Source organism: Botryllus schlosseri, chromosome 10 (assembly GCF_051294905.1).
Source record: "Botryllus schlosseri isolate E-star chromosome 10, Bs_hap1, whole genome shotgun sequence".
NCBI lineage: Eukaryota > Metazoa > Chordata > Ascidiacea > Stolidobranchia > Styelidae > Botryllus > Botryllus schlosseri.
The window spans coordinates 5,315,509-5,338,210 of record NC_137245.1 but is presented as its reverse complement, the minus strand read 5'-3'; the positions used below and the strand labels follow the sequence as shown (position 1 = coordinate 5,338,210).

Below are 22,702 nucleotides of genomic sequence, written 5' to 3'. Positions count from 1 at the left end.
AACGCTCACTCGCAGGGACTCACACCAGCTCCTCCAAGCTCAGTTGCGTTGCTGCAGTGCGCGCAGAAGCGCCGATCTCCGCGTCTAGACTCGGGAATATTAACTATATAGATTCCCGTTGAGCCGCCGCGTGGGCGAAGGCAAGCAATGCCCCGAGCGACTGCGTTCGTATGTTCCTTGGCGTCGGCCCCCCAGACCCCTCTTTCGCATCTGTTATTATTATCTATCTATCAAGGCTCGGCCAGGTGCTGGATTCGGTAATGTCTATTTTTTCATGTGTGCACAGATACACGACATTAAAACTAAGTAATTCTACCGCATGCAGAGACGTGATGATCATCGGGATATGGTACTTTTCTAACAAATGCAGAGATTTCATGATGATTGACACATCTGTACGGAATCCTATTCTTGCCTTACACGGATTTCCATGTTTATTCGATATTATCCTTGAAAAAGCGCATAATCCAAATAGGGGAGCCCTTCGGCCAGCCCCCCTGGCGACCGCCCAACTCGCCCACCGCAAAAGCCGCGGGCGACTCATTTGGTCCGCGTTGGTGACCCCTGTTCTAGATATATTTGAATCGCAAAGCTCGAAAAACATTTACAGGAATTAATTAAATTCTCGAAAATGCTCTATAATATATGTTTGTTTACGAAATACTTTTGGGTCCCCTTCGAGCACGCTCCCCACTCTATTAAGGAATTTGGGGCGCGGCAGGTAAAGACCTGGCAATAATGCAAATCGTTGGATGCGATAAATCATCCACTATAAAGTTGGGCAATCGATATATTATGACGTAATAAGCAAATGACGCATGATGAAGAAAGTTGATATCTCATTAAGCCTTTTCATCGCAATCCTTGTATTTTCTTCCCATATATCATTTAAGATTATAGTCCTAAGCAAAACAAATGTAATCGTGAGTAATCGTGATTACTTTTTCAATGTAATCGTAATCGTAATCGACTACTTCCTGAATTTGCTGTAATCGTAATCGTAATCGTAATCGCGTGATTCCGAAGTAATCGTAATCGCAATCGATTACATTCATAAAGTAATCACCCCATGTCTGCACAGAATACATGCCTGAATAGCAAGTTCACATTTAGCAACATATTGTGGAAAAGCATGACGAAAACTCGACTTAATGGGTGAGAGATATTGACAGGTTGAAATAGGTTTTGTATTATGATAGAGCTCCTATCACAATACCTCCTTGACCATCTATTTACTTGCGACCAAATGTTGATCTTCTGGGTTCTAACCCTGATATTTAATTAACGATTGGCCGTACAATGCCACAGATGCTTTATTCTGGTCGATATTTACAATGTTGCTGAAAAGGCACAATTACTGGCAACATGTTTCGGCCATAATCAACACATCACGTGTCGTCTACTTTGGGATGAAAATGGAATATTTCTGAGTCTTTTTCTTTGGGTAACATTGGACAAATTCTCACAATTTTGCTACCCATTTTCCTATCACGGCCCCGCTAAACAACCTCAGGCCCGCATACGGCGAACGGGAAGGAGTAAGCAATTTTCATCTGTTGCTTTACTCTGATACACCGACTATTCCATATCATATTGGATCCATTTCAGCAAATTCTCGTCCGTGAATTTGAGCGGATATTATCAATTTTCAACAAATATTGCGACTGCCGTGCCTTGATGTAGAAAAAAATGCATTGAGACACATTCACAGACATGGATTAGCATGGATTTCGAAAAATTTCCCAGCTGTAAATTGTATTGAAACTATTGTTGTTGATAAATTTATTGTCAGCGGCGAGGAGTGTACAAGTACTCGATAAAGCAAGCCTGGGCAAAGTGGGGCCCGCGAAAGGTTGCTTGAAATTAAATATATTTAACCTATTTTTAATGTTGCTGTATGGAATAAAACCATAGTATGTATGTATGTATGTATAAACTGACCGCAAATTCGTTTACTATCAAGCATTTTTATTACCATGCCGCGATTACGCAGCCTCTATGTACCTCACATGCGTAATCCAGATTCAAAATAGAGTAAATGTAGCAAATTCTGCCGGTACGATTAAAGTCATAAGAAGCCACCAATCCTTTTTGTTGCCATCGTCACATTACGCATTTCACGATCTGCGTTTCAAATTGTTACGTGATGCGTTTCCAAATCCATAATTCGTAAAACAAGTCAATCAGTGCCGTGATTTCTATGCGTCATAATCACCCATAAAGGATATCAAGCTGAACGTTGAAATTTAAAAAAGTTTCGGGGGGGGGGGGAGTCAGGAAAAATCCGTTTTTTTTTAGTAGTTAGTGCCGAGCAGGTCGCCATGGTTAAGAAGTATAATTTATGCTACTTCTTTCGAATTTTTCTCGCACCAAGCACGATTAAGAAAGCATGGTTTATAGAATTAGGCATTTCGACGTCAGCTATTACCGTGCCACGACGCACCGAAACCTATGAAGTTTAGGCCAACGTGGAACTCCAAGAAGGCACTGCAATTGCAACTACTGATCAAATTAAGTAAAGGGAAAAAAGTTCGACAGCTGGAAAACCTTGACTGAAAAGTAGTGTCCTAATGTTAACCGAAAAGCACGATGTCCAATTGTGCATAGGCAATATTTTGCAGTGTAGAAATACAAATTTGGAATCGTGTGCGTCTTTTAGTTTGGTACGCTTTCACATAGCAGACTGGAGGTCACGAAATAACAACATGTAACGAAGTAATTATATCAAAGGGCTCTTCCAAATATTTCGAAGACAACATCTCACTCGGCTCTAGCGATAAAACAGGAGTACGTGGGCTGAGAGGGATTAAAAATATATAGCAATATATATGCAATTACCAATATTATTTACTGATCGAATCATGAATCTTGGAAAAATTCCGCGCTGGCGCGATTAGGGTATAACATGTTACCAATTATTACCAACATATTTTATGCTCGTCATTTGGCCCGCTGAGTAAAATAACTGCCCACCCCTGCGATAACCTGATCTCCGACTACTCGACTCGAATCATTAGTTACACTCTATTCAGATTTGAGTTCTCTAACGATTGCGCCGAGCCCAATTATTGACGCATCCCCGTAAACCTAATGGCATGAGAAATGGACAGTACCGGTCAGCTGAACTTTTCCAGACAAAACTCTTGAGAAACCATGCACGGCTGTCATGATCGACGGTTGATCACGTTGATCCACCTCAGGAAAACCAAACTCCATGCAATACGTGCTCGAGACAAAAGAATTTCAGTTACCCGCGTGAAATGCATTGCAAGCAACAACGTAAATTTCAAGTCAAGTAGATAGCCTACATGTAGTGTAGATATTATGATTTCTTAGGGTTGTAATGACTCGAGTCACGATTTTTGGTGATTCGTCTCGACTCAAGTCATTTTTCCATATGCGTAAAATGACTCGATTCGAGTCAATTTGTGTATTGACCCAGCCAGTACTCGAGTCATTGGGCAGGACGCATGACTCTAGACCAGGGGTGGGCAAACTACAGCCCGCGGGCGACATGCGGCCCGCAACACCGTTCTGTGCGGCCTGCGAGAGTCTAACGAAACTTTTTTTAAATATTGATAAAAGGCGTACCAAAAATCGAATTATTGCAAGGACTTGATTAAACTTTTTTTTAGTATATTTCACTATGATAATTCCAAAACTGGGGTGCGGCCCTTCCCCCCCTTGGTGGAGTGAAAGCATCTGAAGGGGGCACGAGGCTGAGCTCCACTAAAAAGAATTTCTCATTCAATTCATCATTGTTGCTCTGTATTTAGTCTCAATTTCATACTTAAAAATCTCTCGTGCCATCAAACTATCAGTTCAGTTAAGTTTCCTAGCACCCTGGTTGCGTTTTGTGATATGATGATAAGGGGGCTCGAAATCTTTCCCCATCATAAGGGGGGCGCGTCTTAAAAAGTTTGAGAACCACTGTTCCAAGGTAAATACTTCCTTACTATATGTTTAATTTCTGGCGCGACAGGCCGATCAAGGCCAACGAAGTTGGAAAGGTTTCAACTACTAAACATAACAGAAATCCTGAACGAGATTAACATAATTGGGATCACGAGTGGGATTTCATATTGGCCACTCCAGTGTTTTAATTATTTTAGTGATGTGCTGATACAAACGATTCGCGCTTGTCTTAGGTAGACTCGTTCTCTGCAAGCGATGGGGTATTTATATTTTATCTACACATCGTAGAATAGTGTTTGAAGTTAACATAGTTATGATGCTGTCAGCCTTGTTTGTCGTGGAACTGAACCAAAAGTGGAATAGGTAAATCTATGAACAAATCGCCGCTGACATATTTAAATTTCAATACTGTTCAAAGAATCGGGACAACCGACTTTCATCTCTATAATCTTGACAAATTGGTTATAGAGGTCGATCAGCTTATGAAATCTCACCAGTAAATTTCTGACGTGTGTACGATATCAACAAAGCAATGTTTTAAATAAGCATCTCCATTACCTCACTATACAATCAAATACCAATATTGCGTTTTGGTTCATAATCTCAATTTCTTATAGTGCGGCCCGCGCATGGGTTTAGATGTTGAATGCGGCCCGCGAGCTCAAAACTTTACCCACCCAGGGGTGTGCAAACTTTACAGCTTGCGGGGCCACATTAAAAATCTGAATCCATTCGCGGGCTGCACTATATTAAGTTGGGATTATTAGCTAAAGCGCAACATCCTTATATAATTATATGGGGACCGGGTACTTATGGAGATGATATCTATAAATATTGTATATATTTAAAACAAATCAAACTATAATTTAATGATAGCATACACGCTTCAGAAACATTGATAAGATTTTTTAGGCTGGTCATCAGGATTGTACAAAATTTGGAAAATCTTTAAAATTCTCTGTGATCGTGTCTCCTTCTATCTATAGACTATTGATAATTAAAACAACAATGAGCCTGAAAGAAGCTCACATCAAAGCCGTTAAGATTTCAGGCAAAGCGATTGAAAGTAGCTACCCACCCACCCAAGAATGGGAGTGACATTGACCATAGAACGGTGGGAAGACTAGTATTCAAATACCCACGGCTCCTGATTGGCTAATTGGCTATGCTTGAACGATCACGACAGCAGCTGCTTGCTGATCAGCTGTTCAAAGAGTCTGTTACCGGTGGGGATTCTGAAAGCGCATTGTTGGTAGGTTGGCAGATGATGATTCAAGCTTTATTCAGAACATGTTGAGCTACGAAATACATGATGAGCAAACAACAGTTGCTTCACAAACTTTCACCGTATGACTGCTTTATTGTCAAGGAAGCAGCAGACAATGACTTGGACTCGACTTGCCTCGAGTCAGAAGTATAAAAGTGAGACGGAACGTTGTGACCTGGTTTCAACCCTTTGATTCCCAAGATGAGTCAAAACAACTTGACATACAAGTAGAAATGAATATTTGAAAATGACTGCAGTAACTGGTTTCAAAGTGTACAAGAACTAATAATACTCCACAACTCACCATTTCCAATACATGTCAAAACTATTTCATGTAGAAGTCAAAATTCAAGATTTGGAAATGAGTAGTTTCAAAGAATCACATACTTATCGCAGTTGATCGATATTTCTGAAATTGCAACATCAATCTTCGCGACACACAAAATAACCAATGACACTATTAATAGATAGGCCTATAGAATTTTCGAAAACAGTCTTACGACCACTTGTCATGACAAATCCACTCAGTCAAGTCGTGTTGAATTACCCGAAAACTGTGCTGTGTTTAAAAATTGAGTACCCGTAAACTGGGGTAACTTTGGACAATTTCCAACATTTCCGCTATAGATCTTGGAAATGCTAGGGGAGACAAGTTTTGTGTTTTTCAAGGCTCATGGGAGCAAAGATTAGAATCAACTACTCCAAAATCTTCATGATCATAAATAAGTACCTTATATTTTAAAATTATCTGTGTCCAAAGTTACTCACTCAGGTATGTGGGGTACCTTTAGGCAATGTCGTTTTTGGATGTCTTTACACTACATATATTATGAAACCTCGTGAATGAGGCTTATTTGGTAAGAGTTAATGAGAGAAGTGGCTAAAACTGAAAGAAAATAGTAGGCCTACACGTCTGGCCAATTGTATTAATTTTATTCAATCCCCCCCAAAATAAAAAATAAATATAAATAATAGTTTATGAATGCTAATGCCCTTTTATTCATCCCTTATCTCAATTTCCCCTCTTGTCTTCACTAATTGGAACTTATAAATATCATATGGTGATAAGGGGTATACCATGCACTGGCGGTGTCAGCAACAGCAAACATTAAGCATGTTATTGTGATGATTTATTGCTGATTTAAATTATATTGCTGTTCTTAAAAAGTTACACTTTCCCTTTCCTATGTCCTCTGATGCAGTGCTTTTCAACCTTTTTGAGCTTCATTCGCACTTTTTTTGTAAAATAAATTTCATTCGCACAAACTAACCGAATATTGTTATACAGAAAGAAGATGAAAATACAACATTTATTTGATTAGATGTGCAACAAATCTATCTTAGGCTATTGAGTGTCTCATTAAATAGGCTACTAATATTTTCGCTCGTTTTGATTTCAACTATTTCACTAAAACCCTTCAACTAGTGCTTGGATGACCAGGGCTTGAAGTCTGCTCAGCACTCCCATCCAACATACAGCGTATTTTTCAAGAGTGAAAAATGCTTTAAGCTGGACAAAATCGATTTTGAGAGCAGACAAAAAGGTCTAGGAGGCTCCAGTATGCCGGAAGTGTGAATAACTCACCTGTTTGTGTTGAGGCTTTTGCCTCATGTCTTGGAATATAAGGTCCAAATGATCAAGGAGAGTAGGCACATTTGAGCTCGCTACCTTATGATACGTTGGTCCAACTTTTTTTCGATTTCCCATTTTATGTCTCGCGAGTATGTGGTAATAGCAAATGAACGCACGATCAGTAGTATGCTATGATGTGACGGACATTAGGGCTCTTCAAAAATGACTTTTTTTCTCAAATCGTACTGATAAAATTGTTAGGTTACCTAACCTAAGCCCACACATCAAATTTGGTTCAATTCCAACCAGTAGCCGATTTGCTATTGGAGAAGAAAGTTTCTATTTATTATAAAAAAATAAAATAACCAAAAATTTGAAAATTTTCTGTTCACCCCATGAAAGTGTTAGGATATCTATTGAAATTATGTTCACCAAATTTGGTTCAATTCCTAACAGTGGAAGTGGAGTTATTGTCGTCGAAAAATTTGGATTTGAATAATATAGTATTTACGGTGGGCACCACTATAATAAATAATTAAAGAGTTGGTCACCGTAAATACTTCATAATCCAAATTTTTCGACGGCAATAACTCCGCTTCCACTGGTTAAAATTGTACCAAATTTGGTGAACATCGTGGGTGTGTGGGTGCGGTAGTTACGGTCCTGGTTGTTCAAAAGCTAAAACTCTTAAGTAGATTATTTTCGTCCGCTGCTCCATTCGCGCCGCGAAACACAATTATCAGATCCCCGTACTGTGTGATTGGGACTTTAGTGATACTATTGTGGGGAATATTATAATCATTCTAGGCCAGCATCGAACAATTCATTGGTGGATGGGGTACTACTGAGAAGCGAAGAAAGATTTTTCAATATGCATGACGTACTCTGTATGTCTTGTACCAAAACAACTGAAGTTGCGATGTCAGTATATTCAATCAAATGATACAATCAATTCCTGTGACTCTTTCATTATGTACAATGATTTCCAGGCCGGACATTTTAAACCGACTTCAAAGATTAATGCGCTTCAATAAATTCTCAATCCATTAGGCTTCGTTGAGGTGGTGCAGTATACCTTCGCCAGAAGTTGCTAATAATTTGCGACTATGACTATTTTTAGCTTACAATAATACGGCCTGCCAAAGTACAGTAAATCTGTACATCAATTTCACTTCATTGCGAGTTCATTGCATACCCTTATCAACGGCATACGACATATGACGCTGCCGGAATACTTGGTTACTTCAGCATTATCTTCCAGTTATTATACGCTTGAAAGTATTTCAGTTTCTTTTAGCCGTAGGTTGTCATTAGAGTCAATCCATGTCAGTTCTCCTGGCCACTGTAACCACTACCTCGGAATTTTATGGAAATTGGTATGCTTACAGAACTTTATTTTCTGATTTGAGAAAAGTAGATATTATAAAAATCGGTCAAATAGAATAGAAGATATTGCCCTCCAAAAATTGCTGTTTTTGAAATCGCTCAAGCGGAAAAAATGCTTAAAATTTAGACATGTCATTTAAATTTGCCATATTTTGGTCAAATTAGGGGTGTTGAGGGTGATACTTTCAAACTTGGTCATTTACACCCTACTTGCATAGCTTGACCTGTGACCCCATGATTTTGTTCGCACCTTCAGAAATCACTCACGCGTGACTGCATTTTCAATTGCAAATATCTCTTGCTGACCAGGTGGTAACACCAAGTTTGAAGTGTCGTTGGAAAGCTCATGTAAAGGACTTCTGAAATCAACAATATTGCTAGTAGGGAATTAATCGAAACAATCCAAAACTTTGTTGTAAAACAGTCTTTAAAAAGTTGTCACGTTTTTGAAAATTTTTACTATGACACATTCATAACAGGCTGCAAGCCTATTGATTAACTCTTGTATTTCTAGTATAGGTTCCGTTTTGGAAGCTGGTTCTCACAAAAAGATTCTCCACTACCAAAAACAAAAATAGATCATATTTTATCAATTGAAAATTGGATATGTCAAAAAAAAAATTTAATCTCAATGTTGAAGCAAAGCTTGTCAAGGTTTTCAAGGTGATGAGATGCCAGAATTAGTGGAGATTGCAGACAAATAAAGTGAAAAATTGTAATGAAGCAACTTTCGAAAATATAATATAAAAAGAAAAATCAATAACCCAAATTCATCAAGAGCTCAAATCATTCGAGTCCTAACAATGGTCCAGAAAATCTCAAAATTTTTGAGCAAATGAAAGGTTGGTGAGAGATGCCAAAGAGCAAGAAAAAGACAATGAAGTTTGTTCTTTGCCAGCACCACGAAAAGGAAATTAACTTTCAGAAGAAACTAGGAACTAACATGCATATAACATGTTTGAATCTAAATTCTCATCTCACACTCATAAAACAAACTCTGTAGAATACCTAATTTCACTTTTATTCTATCTGTCAATTACTTTGTATGGAGGGAAATCGGTATAATTCAAACAGATCACATAGAATGTGTTGACAATAATTTTAAAAAGATTTTTAAGAACGTAAGGGAATTTCGCTGCACAGTTGGAGTTGAATACACAATACTTTGAAGCAGATATCAGAATACTGGATGTGGATCTAGGATGTGTCCTAGATCAGTGGTTCTCAACCACCGGTCTGCGGACCGGTGCCGGTCCGCGACGACATTCCTGCCGGTCCGCCAGGTAAATTACAATTTTATGCTTTATTAATTTCAAGACGCAATGTCGAAGGCTGGTCCATTGATAAAATAAATAAAACATCAAATTCTAAACTGAATCATAACTTTTTGAGGTAACATTAGGGCTGGAAACATGTTCGATTTCACTTAAAGTTCAATACGTTTCATTTTACGACATGCGAGCGACAAATATACAGAACAGATACGAGCTCCCTCATCGATAAATAGCGCAATTTGATCATTGGTTTTCGATTCATTCATTTTGTGCAGGATCGTAACTGGGACGGCCCAAACCGCTTAATTGGAGAGGGGCTGAACTTGAAAAGGGCCCAAAATCATTTCGCCAATGAACATAAATCAGCGTATTTATTTAAAACTTTTTCCAGCATTTTTCAATTTCTTTTCGCGCTTTGCACGAATTAGTGTGCCTAAATGTATTGCTTATTATTAGGTGCCCTTCTCCGAGAAATACGCATGATTTATAGGGATTTCGGCGTCAGCCAATACCGCGCGTCACGACGCACCGACACATAATGAAGTTTAGGTTAACATGGGACTCCGAAATGTGGACCAAAAATTCGGCCGCGAGAAAACCGCTTCGGTTGTGAATGATCGAAAATTTTCGCCATTGGCCCGATCATTTACGTAAACTCTCTGCTTACGCGGAGTAGAATAGATGTGATAACAAGTACAGGTGAAATATCCACCCAACTGTAGGGTCTGGGGACGAATCCCCCGGAAGTTTGGCTTATCGCCCTGTGGGGGTCCTAAGACCAACGTTTTTGTGGGTGGGCTGAAGAAGTGCATTTTCGTTCCGGATTTCTGGATGGCCGGTATAGCTGCTGTAATGTGTTTTCTCGCGGCACGCATTTTATTCGTAGTTGGCAGAGTAGCCTTCGTCTTGTGGCAGTGGGCATGAGCAAGGTAGCACGACAAGATGGTTGGTTCGACTCCGAAACGCTTCTACTCTCGATATTATCAAAGAGAAAAATATTATTGGAGTTTGCGTGGTCACTTAATCCCACGGCCTTCGGCGCGAGAGACTGTACACGACTCTCGGCGGTAGCACGTTTATCTGACAAGGCAATTTAACCTCGACTCGGCAGACTCACTACCATAAAATCACATGGATGCCATCATGAATATAATTAACTACCATCTAAACCCTCTAAATGTCACTCTCTAGCACAGGGGTTCTCAACCTGGGGGGCTTGTGAGGCTCTCAGGGGGGGCGCGAGAAATTGACGAAGTCAGTATAGGGGGGCGCGAGAAATTGACAAAGTCAGTATAAATTGTACGTGTCTGAACATGTGTTTCACATCCATTATGAGAAGATGATTATTGAAGATGATATTTATTCCATATTCAAGAAAGCTTGCAAAATAAAAACTCTAGCAACAGCGCTCAACTGAGTATAGTCTGATTTCAACTTCATTTGAGCAAATTTTTGAAATTCTTTGGAGATATTGAGAGCAATTCCCACGTGTAAGTCATTCATTGCTTCATAGCTTTGACAGTAGCCTAAAGCTTGTCGCGCTGGGCAGCTCTTGTTAGTAGCTTGCGAACTGCACTGCCTAAGACAGACTTAGATGCAACATAGGTAGCCCGGTTTCGCCCTCAATTAGACTATAAATCAACACAATTAATTCATTTCGAAAACTGATCAAATTTAGCCTGGCAGGACAGAATGACGCCTTGCTCTCTGTACTCACTACCAGCATCAGAATTAGTCTCAGGGTGACCTACATTGAAATTAATTAATGGATGTCTTGTTTTTTTGTTATTTTCAAACAAATTTGAGGAAATTTGTCAGCAATGTAAAAGACTCAACAACTGGAATGCAGATTCCAAATTGGCGTAAGATATACCTTATGTATGCTATTAGATCAGGGGTGGGCAGCCTGCAGCCGTAGAAGGGAATTTGAGCGGCCGTCGACGCCTAATTCAATTAGTATGTGTTGGCGGCCGTAGACATGCAAATTGCAATTACGAATTCATCCCCGCATTATCGAGAGATTTTAATTAATCTTGAAATTTCCTTCGCCCTCCGCGCAATTCAACAAGACTTCATTTTTCGATTTTAATGCAGTAGCGCCCTTCTTAATCTGAGCCTGAATGGGAATTGGCAAGAAATAGCAATTCGTTCGCGGCCCTGAAAAATTTGCGCGCTCCGCGCGACAATATGCACCTCCCGGCAACTATTCATAACATTGCCACTCGAGATTTCGGTGCGTACAATAGGTCTTTGTGGAAAGTAGAATAGTCCGGAGTTCACCGGGAATGGATATGGACAGTTTACCGTAGGAATTTTGCGTCCAGATCGTTCATTGCGGCTATGCCCTGGAATGCGGCCTTACGCTACATAAGCAATCGAAAGGCGGCCATGATTATCAAAAACGTTGCCCACCTCTGTATTAGATGATGTGCTCTTTTTGACATGACGATAAATGCAAGGGGGGTCAGGGGCGCGAGTTTATTGACCATCTCCAAGGGGGGCGCGTGTCAAAAAAGGTTGAGAACCACTGCTAGCACCATATAATTGCAAAAAACGGTTGCATACTTTACATTTTGGCCTCATTTTAATTTTGAAAGTTCACCGGTCCGCCAGACATTTTTTTGAAATTTTACCGGTCCGCGAGGCTAAAAAGGTTGAGAACCACTGTCCTAGATGCTTCTACACTAACTCACCATATTTAAATCAGGGTTTCGCTGTTTAAACTGGGCCTTTAATTCTTTCAGAGTACATAAAAGTTGATGTTTTTCTTGATACACATTCTTTTTAATGCCAACTCGGTATTTTATTCCTATCATTATCCTGCTACATTCGTTATTTAAAAAAAATTACAATCTTTTGAATTCTTTCCTACTTTTCGTGGTGGTGGCAAAGAATATCCGTTGTCTTTTTCCTATCTCTTTGGTATCTCTCACCATCCTTTCAATTATTCAAAAAATTTTTCTTCTTCACCAATGTTACTGGAACCATTGTTAGGACTCGAATTTCTGGAGATCTTGCTGAATTTGAGTCACAGTACTTCTTTTTCCAAACCTGATTCATTTCTATTTTTTAATTTATCTGGCTCTATCAATTCAACTTGAACTACCCTGACAACTTTGCTTTACAATTGAGATTTATTTTTGAATTTTTTGTCTTGTCCCATTTTTAATTAATATAATAATAATACATTTTGAGTTATTGATGATTTCTGCTTTTGGTAATGGAAAAACTTTTGTGACAACCAGCTTCCAAAACAGAACTTATTTTACGAATATTCATGCTACAAATATAAGACTGACACCTGTTATGTTAAGTAAAATTGCAACAATTTTCAAAAACTCAACAATTTTTTCAGGACTGTTTCACAACGAATTTTTCAAATGTTTCGATTAATTCCCCACTAATATTATTGTTGATTTCAAAAGTCCTTTACAAGAGCTTTCCAACGACACCTCACACTTGGTGATACCACCTGGTCAGCAAGAGATATTTGAAATTGAAAATGCAGTCACGCGTGAGTGATTTCTGTGCTACAACCAAAATCATGGGGTCACAGGTCAAACTATGCAACCCCATGTGTCAAAAAACGGGTAAGAGAATGAAGTAGGATGTGAATGGCCAATTATGAAATTATCACCTGCAATACCCTTAATTTGACGTAAATATTGCAAATTCAAATTAAATGTATAAATTTTATACATTTTTTCCGCTTAAGCGATTACAAAAACAGCAATTTTTGAACGGCCATATCTTCGATTCTAGTTGACCGATTTTGATGAAATTTGTTCTTCTGAAATCAGAAAATGAAGTTTTCTATGCATGCCAATTTTCATGAAAAACTGAAAAATTGGTTACATTTTTGTTACATTTTTCCGTTTTTCTGGTGAACTCGACATGGAGTTACTCCATAGCCAGTAGAAAAAGCCACCATTTCGATTTCTACATGCTGACTTCATACGTGCCACTACGTATAATCAGGGTCGGATGAAAAGCTTTGTAGCTATGTAGCCTACGTATAATTAGATAACACGAATATATTTTTAGCGAATAACATAAGAAATATGACTGAACTTACATTAATTCTGAAATTTTCTAAATAGATCTGTGGCCCACCTCAAAATTCTCTGTGGCCCACCAGTGGGCCATGGCACACCCTTTGAGAATCCCTGCTCTAGAGAAACTTGATTCGCGATATAATACTACGAAGCAAATTCCAACAACCGTGTTTCCATTCCTCACAGCGCATTCGCAGGGTTGGTGCTAATATATTACTAAAACGAAGTAAGCATAGAAATATGCCAACTTAAACCATCGTTAGAGCCATTGCTTTATATGCTTATAACTTTACTCATCTGACGCTTATGTTTTGGCACCGCATTTTATCAGCCGTTTATTGACCAAAACTTACCTGTCTTCACGTGACCAGACGCAGAAAAGATTGGCCTCGAAATGAATGAGTCTCATAGACGTGAACTCGCTCGTTGCAGATCCCTAGTAACTACAGTAGTTAATCCCAACGGTCTTCAACCATGTTTTCCAGAAAAACCAGTCGGACTAATATTATCATGAATTCTCATGATAAAGCTTATTCGCTCCAGTACCCAACACCGTGACCCTATTTGTAAAATCTATCTCAGGATTTTTGCAATAAATTCAACAAATATTACATACATATTAACACATAGCTCTGGCACCGTGTCGACCCAAAATTATATCTTTTGCAGTCCATACTTTAATAATCTTTTAAAGGGGTAAGATTTGCGTTACAGTAACCTGCAAATGTGAGTCTGTGATGATAGTATTTACTACTATCCTCGTGCCTCGCCCTAATCGAACAGGTATTACGGAAGATTGTTTAGCGAAAGTAAGCAGAAAGTCAATTTAACGTCATTTTCCCAGCCTGTCGCAGGCTCAGACGGGCTGATATACTGTATGTCTGCCACTACACCAGCTTCCAAACCAAGCTTTTGATTACGTAATTATTATAGAGCGAAAATATTAATTCACTGACGGCTTGTGAGAGCTACGACTAGTGGTGCGTCGTAACTTAAACAAGTTTTTACAATTGCGTCGCAACAACAAAAGTTATATTGCCGTTGAATTTCCTATAAGGTACATTTGAATTATTCCAGGCCAGAAAAATTTACAATTATTATTCACGATTTTCATTCGCACTCATATGGGATTTTCATTCGCATTGTTCGCACCACCTTCGTCGTTCGCACTCATCCGAGATTTTCATTCGCACCGTTCGCACCATGCTCATCATTCGCCCTGCAATTTTTTTCATTCGCACGGGGGTGAACCGTCACACAGGTTGAAAAGCACTGCTCTGATGGATATATTTATTGTAATTTACAATATCCCACATTCAGCAAGTACATCTTCAAGAGTATGTGATAAGTTTTCGAAGTAGCTTGCACCCGATTACAATCTCTCGGCTTATAGACTACCCATTTCTTCATATTTTGACAAACTCCTAATTTATTAACCTTCTCATTCGATTTTAAAAAGCCATAAGGCCGGTCATAACGAATATAGTTGACGATACACTTTGAAACAGAGTAAGCAGCCACTTTCCGGAGCTCTAAATATCACAATTTCCACTGTCCAAAGTTACCCCGTTCTGATAAAATTTGACCGGATAACTTCAGACATTAGATTTTCCTATATTGATCTAAGGGTGAGCCCAGTGAGATTTTTGCCATGGATTAAGACTAGTTAGAGCAGGGGTCGCCAACTCAAAATGGGTCGCAGGCCACTTTTGAAATATTGTAGCGGCCGCGGGCCGCAAGTACTCAATATCGATATAAACTACGCAACAACGTTTTAAAACTCAACGTCAGTCCAACGCCGTGCTAACTAACATAGACAATGGGGGCATAGTGACCACAAAAGAAGTAATATTTTATTAAAGGAATACAAATACAACAAAAAAAATCATTATCATCAAGTTCATTTTATTTTTGAGCTCTGAGCTGTGCATGATACCTGGAAACGCTGTTCAGCCACCAAGGAATCGATATTGGGGCTAGCGAGAAACGTTACTAGCTGAAAGATCATCTCCACATTAAGCTTTACCTTGCGGGGAAGCCCTAAGCCAGTGGTTCTTAAACTTTTTATACACGCCCCCTTTATGATACTGAGAAATCTCGCTCCCCCTTTACCGTCATATCACAAAGTGCAACCAGAATGCTAGCAATCTCAACGGATAGTTTGATGGCATGGAATGCTATGATTGTTAATTGATGAGGGAGTTCTATTATATGAATTCCGGACTATACACAAAATATGAGCTTGCTGTAAATCGCGCGAAGCGCGAAAATTTTTTTCCAGTTGACCACAGCTCCGCGTCCCCTTCAGATGCTTTCACACCCCCACAAGAGGGACGAGCCCTCCAGTTTGAGAACCACGGCCCTATGCCGTTTTCCGAACGTTTCGGTCTCGGCAGTGTCGGGGCCATTGCACGTCAAGGCAATAGGCCCAGCTCATTCATATCAGTTAGTTATTCTCCCTCGATGGAATGTCGTAGACATCGTCATAGCCAAAGCTAATGACGAATAATGATGTTGGGCATCGGAGAATAGCCGTATTTTGAAACAACAACAACAACAATGTGTTGAAACTGTAGTCAATTTCAGGATTTCAAAATGGTTTTCTTGGCTTTCTTCTGAAATTTCAAATCAAGTCACGGGCCGCAAAATATGACCTCGCGGGCCGCGTGTTGGTGACCCCTGAGTTAGAGGATAGATAGAGGTATCTGCTGCCAAGTTTTGAATCTATGAATCGCATGCTAGCTATGTTTGGTTGCAAGAAGTTAAACGGCTATAAATTTTGATGAAATTGGTCCCTGCCATTAATTTATCAATGTTGCGTCAAGTTTATCTGGACGCAATTGTAAAAACTGAATACGACGCACCACTAATCGTAGCTCTTACAAGCCTTGGTAATTAATATTCACGCACTCTAATTATTACGTGACCAAGAGCCTGGTTTGGAAGCTGGTGTGGTGATGGCGGTATAGGGATCACTACAATCTCCATAGTGGCAGACATACAGTAGGCCTATATCAGCCCGTCTCAGCCTGAGACCCACTGGGAAAATGACGTTAGATTGACTTTCTGCTGTCTTTAGCTAAACAATCATCATATTCTGTATATCATGCATTCCCGTAAAATCGTAGCATACAACTGTAATATTAAAAAATTAATTCCTTTTCATTGGTGAGTCTCGGGACGCGTGATGCCAGAAAAACTGAGATTTTGGTGGTAGTCTGAAAGCTGCTTTATCGTTATTAAACTGTCATGAATTCTCAAGTTAGATTGAGCTAAAGAGTAGAACACGCAGTACGGTATCGTGAGTTATTTGCTATTCTCATAAACTTGCGAGACAGAAGTTGGAGTAACGTATCATCAGGTAGCGAGCTCTAATGTGCCTACTCTCCTTGAACGTTTTGCACCTTATGTTCCAAAGAAATAAAGCAAAAGCTTCAAAACAAACCTGCGGGGTTTTTCATCCTCTCGACAAACTGGAGCCTCGCGGGACCTTTGTATCAGCTCTTAAATACAATTTCTGCGGCCCTGTGGATATAAAGCTGTATCAGCTGTACCAGCTGTATCAGCTGTATCAGCTGTATCACTCTGTGGATATAAAGCTGTATCAGCTGTATCACCCTGTGGATATAAAGCTGTATCACCCTGTGGATATAAAGCTGTATCAGCTGTATCACCCTGTGGATATAAAGCTGTATCAGCTGTATCACCCTGTGGATATAAAGCTGTATCACCCTGTGGATATAAAGCTGTATCAGCTGTATCACCTTGTGGATATAAAGCTGTATCAGCTGTATCACCCTGTGGATATAAAGCTGTATCAGCTGTATCACCCTGAGGATATAAAGCAGTATCAGCTATCAGCTGTACACGGCTCTATCAGCTGTATCACTCTACCTGTATGGAATCTGTGTCTTGTGTTCAAACAATTCTTGATTTTTTCAATTACTTTTAACTTTGAGAATCATCGCTGCTCCCATATTATAGACCAGGGGTTCTCAACCTGGGGGGCGCGCCCCCTTTGGGGGGTGTGAAACATCTGAAGGGGGGCTCGAAGAAGCGGTCACCTGAAAAATGGAGCGCAATTTGCCTCCAATGCAGGCGTGTTTCTCTCTATATAGACCCAATTTCATATTTTTTATTCTCTCATCAACATTCATAACCGACCATACCACCAAACAATCTGTTGGGGTTGCTAGCATCCCAGTTGGATTTTGTGATATGACGATAAGGGGGGCGCGAATGACGATACGGGGGGGGGGGGGCGAAATTTTTCACTATCAAAAAGGGGGGCGCGTCAAAAAAAAGGTTGTGAACCACTGCTATAGACAAACCGTACCGAGATTCACCCAGGCATCACTCTGCAATTAGTATCAGGTCTATACTATGTCTGCGATGCGCAAAATAGTCTAGTAGGCTGTCACACATTTAGTGAGTCAGCTCTACTCGCGTACACGCACGAAATTTCTATATTTCATGATTGAGTCGGTCAATATATGATCGGGAATTGCATATAGATTGCTATCAATTTTTATAACGTCTCTCTGCTCACGTAATCTAATTTAGGCTACCGGCTGCTGGTAGAGCTGAGTGAGGTGTGCTTGAAAAGGTAGGAGCCCTCGAATAATAATTAATTAAACATCTCCGGGTATGTATACCCGTTGGCAGAACGAAACAGCACTTCGTCAGGCTCCCCAAAAACCTGGAATCTTGGGCTCTTATACGGTGATAAAATGTCCCCCATCACGTTGTTCACTTTATTGCCACGAAATTATTGTTGTAATGTTTAGTAAGCCAGCGTGAAGCGCCAAAATTTTCAATAATTCATGATAAAATCGGCCTATAAGATCGAGATACAGCTGTGATACAGCTGATACAGCTGATACAGCTTTATATCCACAGGTAGATACAGCTTTATATCCACAGAGTGATACAGCTGATACAGCTTTATATCCACAGGCTGATACAGCTGATACAGCTGATACAGCTGGTACAGCTGATACAGCTTTATATCCACAGGGTGATACAGCTGATACAGCTTTATATCCACAGGGTGATACAGCTGATACAGCTTTATATCCACAGGGTGATACAGCTGATACAGCTTTATATCCACAGGGTGATACAGCTGATACAGCTGATACAGCTGGTACAGCTGATACAGCTTTATATCCACAGGGCCATTTCTGCCAGCAAGCATTTTTCACTCGTGGAAAATACGCTGTATATTGGATAGGAGTGCAGAAAAGATTTCAAGACCTGGCGATGCAATCCCTCAGTAGACGTTTTGGTACAAATTCCCAACAACATTGTTTGGCCGAGAAGGGTTTTTGTGAAATATTTGAAAGCAAAACGAGCGAAAAAAATGCCAAATGCCTTTTTAATGAGACACTTGATAGCTTAAGCTACATAGTAACCAATTTGTTGAAGAGCACTGTCATAGACTAAGATGTGAATGAGTTTGCAATTTCAGGCGACAGTATGCTGTGTAGTACCACCAATGTATGCTATGTTCAGTAGCAATATTGCTATGTTTAGTAGCAAATAAATTTATTGCTGACAAAAAATAACAAACACACAGTTTATGATTATAGCAAAAGAGTCAATGCTTATAATTATTTTCCATTAGTAGCATATAACTGTAAAATGACCACTCATAATTACAGTTGGCAGCAGCATTCAATCCCGCACAAGATGCATTGAATATTAAAGGAAGCGGTATAGAAGGATATCACAAGGCGAGCAAATTCTAGGGTATTTCAACTTTTAACCACTGGAGCAAGCTAACATAGTGCATGAATAAAATCAACACTGTCGACTAATTCTGACGGTCCAGAGGAGACAAGCAATAATGATAATTGGCTTACGTGTCAAGTTTTTGCTAATCCACACTTCGTACACTATACATGTCCATTGTCCATGGTGAACACTAATTGGTGGTGGACATGAAAGCAAGCACTTCTCAATGTTTACAACCAGACCAAACCAAAATAACGACATCAATTGTTTTTGAACTATTCTACAGACTACAGAGATTTCTGAGCCGGTTATTATTTGCAAATCTGGTGTGACAAAGAAAACTTCTCACCTATCGTTCGTTCGAGCAGAGCAAATGTTTCCCGAGATTACATTGGCTATCAAAAATCGCACTGCCAACAGTATTGTGAACGAAGCAGTACGGTAATAATTTCCACATTAATAGAATAAAACTGTTTAATTACCACCACTCCATATTCAATAGCACAGTTTATAGTAGCATTAAACCCCACACAAGATACATAATACATTGAAAATTAAACTGCGCAGCATGAAAAGGCAAAGTCGAAGCGGTGCAACTTCTTTTACTGAGAGAGCTGCAGCCGAGCGGAGCATATTGATGAATTACGATTCAAGCCGATATACACATGTCGACGGGGAACTCGACTAAGATTGGCTTATGGTCATGAAGAATCACTGCATGGCTCCATCAACAACAACTATATACCGTAACTCATGGACTATATTTCTACAGCGGTGGCAACAGCAAAAAAATGATGTATTCTTAACGGCTAACACAAGATTAGAAAAGTACCGGTAATCGCCCAGGCCAATGTGGGTGTCTGATTCCAAAGACTACCGCAAGTCGTTTCGACACCTTTCTTTATATCTTTTCATTGTATCGAATTTTTTGGAATTAGATTGTCGTCAGTTAATACTCCATACAATAACAACAAAATCAAAACTGAAAAGTACGTACATTTTACAACATTATGTTATTAGTAATCTGATACTTAATTCTGACCGTTAAATTCACATGAAGAACATGACATTGACAATAACCTGAAACTGAACTCGGACAAAAACCGATCTTAAAAACTGATAGGAAAGGATAGCATATTGTAACCGCTCGGCTCCGGAGCCATAATGACTCTGGCTGGACTATCTGGTTGCAAGACCAGTCATGCGTAGGGTAGCATGCGGTATGCGGCAGAGATGAGCATGGATTAGGATTAGGTTTTGAAAAAACAGGATTTGTTAAATTTTGTCGGATTTGGATTAGACATTTTTTTCAGAACGGATTAGGATTTGGATTGGATTAACTTATTTTCTGGGAGATTGAAATGTCGTGTGGCGAATGGCGACAAACTTTATTCAGATCAGTTATTAATGTAATTATGGTTACTAAGTTATCTTGAATCAAATGAATCGTTGGTTGTGAAAGAAAATTTTCGAATCCCTCCATTGCATAAATTAGCATTTTGTCTGAATTTCCAGTTGGAATCGGATTAGGATTGGACATGGACTTGAATATGAAAAAGTTACGGATTAGGATTTAGATTTGGATTTGGATTTGAAGGTTCGGATTTGGATTGGATTAGGACATAGAAATTTCAAATCCGCTCATCTCTGGTATGCGGATTGGATTGGAAGTATTGATGTGTTTATTGTGCCTGGCTTCGTTGTAATATATCCGTCGAATCTGCAATGTGTATCTGGGTCCAGAAGAACCTGAAGTAACTTAGCCGCATTCAGTCAGACTACGACCGAACGGCTACAATATAAGTCATAAAACACGTCTCAGCTCCCCGGACCGTCAATACACCTAGTAGTATTCTACAGAAATAAAATCAAAGTTTTCACACTGATGTATTCGAAATATGCACCTCAATACGATAAATAACCAATCCAATCGATATGTATGTAATTTTAACAGAAACACGAACCTTTCTTTGTGAACAGCGAACTGAAATTATACGAAATTTGTTATTCAAACATTGTCCAGGTTCGCAGATTTAATTGGCGAACTGACGGGGCTCGTTCACTTTCGGACCAAATTCACTATAGCATTATGGCGAAAATGACGTTTTGGTCCTCAAGTGAACGAGCCCCGTCCCGGTCCGTATTGGGGCGCGGCGCATCGAGGCGCATCAGTCGCAGGCGGACAGAGCTATCGGCGTTTTTTTTTCGATCTCTGCTTGTTCGGGTTGGATTTCATGACAGATTTGTTTTGTGATTTTTTGTGGGTGGGTAGTCATGATGTGGATGATGTCGCTTGGCCACAGGCAAGATTATGGAGCAAGATTATATCAAAAGTTTTGCCGCAGAGCACTCGACTGGGGATGATGTCTCTTGGCCACAGACAGCTTCGAAGCAGGATCCTCTCCCAGGTTGGAGTAGGTTCAGTGGTTCACTGACACTTGCTGTTTGGTGTAACCCTCCTATTTCGGAGTCTGAATCCCCAGTTACTGTGGCAAACCTTCCTTTGTTTCTGCTATCTCCTCTCCTTCTCTCTGTTATTTCAACTTCTCTTCTTTTCCAACCATGCATGCCGGGGCATGTTTTTTTAACAAAAATGCTTGACAAAAAAGTAGCCACTCGTGACTAACTGTGCATATCGACCACTGTCACACCCACCGTGACAAAAGACTTGACGAAATATCTCCCGTTTCCGACCCGTAGAGCTCTTTATATCCAAGGTGATTTACAGAGGTTTGTGGTGATCGCGAGAAAACCCACGGTCACCCTCACCGTAAACGTTAGTAAATTTCCCTCTTTATATCCAGGCGTTTTACAGAGGTTTGTGGCGATCGCGAAAACCCACGGTCACCGTAAACGTTAGTAAATTTTTAGAAAATAGATGGCACAAGATTATATCGAATCTTTGCCGCAGAGCACTCGACTGGGGATGATGTCTCTTGGCCACAGACAGCTTCGAAGCAGGATCCTCTCCCAGGTTGGAGTAGGTTCAGTGGTTCACTGACACTTGCTGTTTGGTGTAACCCTCCTATTTCGGAGTCTGAATCCCCAGTTACTGTGGCAAACCTTCCTTTGTTTCTGCTATCTCCTCTCCTTCTCTCTGTTATTTCAACTTCTCTTCTTTTCCAACCATGCATGCCGGGGCATGTTTTTTTTAACAAAAATGCTTGACAAAAAAGTAGCCACTCGTGACTAACTGTGCATATCGACCACTGTCACACCCACCGTGACAAAAGACTTGACGAAATATCTCCCGTTTCCGACCCGTCGAGCTCTTTATATCCAAGGTGATTTACAGAGGTTTGTGGTGATCGCGAGAAAACCCACGGTCACCCTCACCGTAAACGTTAGTAAATTTCCCTCTTTATATCCAGGCGTTTTACAGAGGTTTGTGGCGATCGCGAAAACCCACGGTCACCGTAAACGTTAGTAAATTTTTAGAAAATACATGGCACAAGATTATATCGAATCTTTGCCGCAGAGTACTCGACTGGGGATG

General features: G+C 40.0%; 1 protein-coding gene and 1 long non-coding RNA gene across 2 annotated transcripts in view; one reads left to right on the top strand and one right to left on the bottom strand.

The window, feature by feature from the left end:
• Window positions 1-22,702, top strand: part of LOC145448434 (Golgi-resident adenosine 3',5'-bisphosphate 3'-phosphatase-like) — a 253,019-nt gene that overhangs the window by 75,953 nt on the left and 154,364 nt on the right. The gene's annotated exons all lie outside the window — the stretch shown is intronic.
• LOC145448439 (uncharacterized) lies at window positions 1,077-21,112 on the bottom strand. Its single transcript, XR_013917908.1, has 3 exons — window positions 19,335-21,112; window positions 3,114-3,226; window positions 1,077-1,090 (listed from the first exon to the last, which is right to left on the bottom strand). It is a non-coding gene; the product is annotated as an uncharacterized LOC145448439 (long non-coding RNA).